This window comes from Dromiciops gliroides, chromosome 2, assembly GCF_019393635.1.
Source record: "Dromiciops gliroides isolate mDroGli1 chromosome 2, mDroGli1.pri, whole genome shotgun sequence".
NCBI lineage: Eukaryota > Metazoa > Chordata > Mammalia > Microbiotheria > Microbiotheriidae > Dromiciops > Dromiciops gliroides.
In genome coordinates, this window is record NC_057862.1 from 499,327,537 (window position 1) to 499,330,306 (window position 2,770).

The 2,770-nt window shown below is 37.5% G+C and overlaps 1 pseudogene; it reads right to left on the bottom strand.

Annotated features, from left to right (window-relative positions):
• Positions 1–918: 918 nt before the first annotated feature.
• On the bottom strand, positions 919–1,915 carry LOC122738941 (annotated as a pseudogene).
• Positions 1,916–2,770: the final 855 nt, after the last annotated feature.

Here is a 2,770-nt window from a genome sequence, read left to right on the forward strand (position 1 = left end):
TACCTTCATAAGTTTGTATACATATAATTACTTAAAAATAAATGATACTAACAGGAATATATGATTAAAATGTATAGTGACCACTACTACATAGTACTAGATAGAATAATAGGATTATAAATGTAAGATTGGAAAGATCTTATGAGATGATTTAGTCCAGAGTCTAGTCACTTTCATACCCATTTTTGAGTGTGGCCAGAACCAGATTAAAATGTAAATGGGAAACATTTGACAAAATAAAATTATAATAAACCATAGATAATGTTAATTTTTTTTTTAGTTATTGGTTGTTTACTGAGTATTTGGGTAAGACACTTGGGAAATTGGTTGCATCTTTGTACATAGATTTTTAAAATATAATATGGAAATCTATAACTACATATACATATATATGTATATATATATACATATACATACATGCATGTGTGTTTGTATCTGTGCATGTGTATCTAGACAAAATCAGGTTCTCTGGAAAGGTTATCCATAGGGCCATGCTGGAGAGCATTAATGGAGGGGAGCAAAAAGGTAATCAATACATCAAAAAAGTGTTAATATTGAATGATGTTTTGAGTGCAGAAATGTTGTCTTCTGAACCTATGGGAACCTATAGCACTTACAAGACAGGCATTTATGTACCTGGTGTCTGGGGGGAGGGGGCAGTGCTGGCTCTGCTTAACAGCAACTATTTCAAGAATGTACAATTCATATCCAGCATCACTAGGCAAACACAGTTTAACAAATAGCCACACTGTATTATTCCCCCATTTCTAAGTTTAGGAAGAGTATCTTCATGGGTTTTATATTTCTGGTATCACTAATCAGAGGAAAGAGTTGACCTACATGAAAAGTGCATCATACCTAATCCCTTAACCACTGTCATATTCTCTAGACCGTAAAGTGGCAGCACATTAAAAAGCTTTAAAATTGTAGCTACTTCTAGATTCCCCAAAGAATATCAGTACTCTTCTTTAAATGGGCCTCCTCCTCTGGATTCAGGGTTACCTTCACCACATATTAAATGCCATTCTGCCCCAAGAAAAATGGAATAATAAGGAAGAAATCTTCATTAATGCCATATAGGCCCTTAATCATGGTGGCAATTGGATGCACTCTCCCAAGATTCTTCATAATGCTTTCTGCCAAATCTGCCACAGACAAGTCAATTGCCCAGGAAGTATATCCCTTCAGCTTGATCACCTCATAAGCACTTTCAACCACCTATTTAGGAACATCTTTCCAATTCTCTGAATCAGCATCAGTTCCCAAGCAGGATAAAGATTCTTCAGACACAGTGGCAACATTCACACCACTCCACATGGGAATACTGGAATCTCCATGTTCCCCAAGGACCCATCTATGAAACTTGAAGAATGGACACCGAGTCTCTCCCCCATTAGGAAATGGAAATGGGTGGAATCTAGCCTGCAACCACTTCCAAAAACATGATTTTTAGGAAAGCCACTTAGCTTCCTGGCCACATATATCAAAATATGCACTGGATTACAAACAAAAAGCAGCTTGCAATTAGGGCTGTATTTAACAATATTGGGAATGATAACTTTAAAGATATTCACATTATGCTGGACCAAATTAAGACATGTTCTCCTTCCTGTTGGCATGACCCAGCAGTAATGACAACCAACTTTGAGTTTACAGTCATACTGTAGTCTTTGCCAGAAACAATATTTGGTGTTTTAAGGAAAAGGCTGCCATGTTGAAGATCCATCATATCTCCCTTTAGTTTATCTTCTATGACATCAACTAGGGCAAGTTCATCAACCAAATCCTTTATTAAGATACTGATGGCACATGCCATGCCAACTGCACCAACCCCAGCAATAGTGATCTTTTTTGGGGGAATGTGTTCTTCCTTTACGACATTTAGAATCAGCTGATCCTTGACAGCATTTGCCATTTTGGGGGAAATCTATGGTGATGGTGAGGCTGCAAGGAGTTCTGCATTATATGTGAGACTAGTGCTCCTGGACTCATGCACCATTGTTAATATATGTTTTTGTAACTCAATATGCAGCCTGTAGAGATCCTTATATTTGTTTCAGTGTCCACCATTTCTATTTGACTTTCTTTACAGGACAATTAGGGTTAAGTGACTTGCCCAGGGTCACACAGCTTGTAGGCATCAAGTGTCTAAGGCCAGATTTCAACACAGGGCCTCCTGAATCCAGGGCCAGTTCTTTATCTACTATGCCACCTAGCTGTCCCCTTCTTTTTGAAATTGATAAGACTGATAATGATGAACCCCTCCATTTTACAGGTAAGGAAACCAAGACCCAAAGAAATAAAATGGCTTTCCTAATGCCAAAAAGGTAGCCAGTGACAGAACTAAACACAATATCAATTCTTCTGATTCTAAAGGAAGTTCCCTTGCCATTTCATTTCAGACCAAATGCACAAAACTGTAACTGAAGAAGTATTCAGGGTCTTTTGGAACAAAGAACTATGCTTTTTTTCAAATAAATGTTTATTATCTGAGAATGACTCTGTGTCCAACACAAAATAGACAGTCTACATGTCCATTTCCACATCAGCAGAAGAGGTGGCATAGTCAACAATATTGGAATTGGAATGAGAAGAAAGCTGGGTTTGAATCCCACCTTCCACACATGTTAATTGTGTTGTGATGGGCAAGAAATTCAACCTCTCTGACTTTGAGGTTTTTATTTTATGCAGGGGTCACATGCTAGAATGTATCTGAAGTTATTTGACAAGCTTATCATGCTATACAAATGCCAGCTATTATCACGAACAT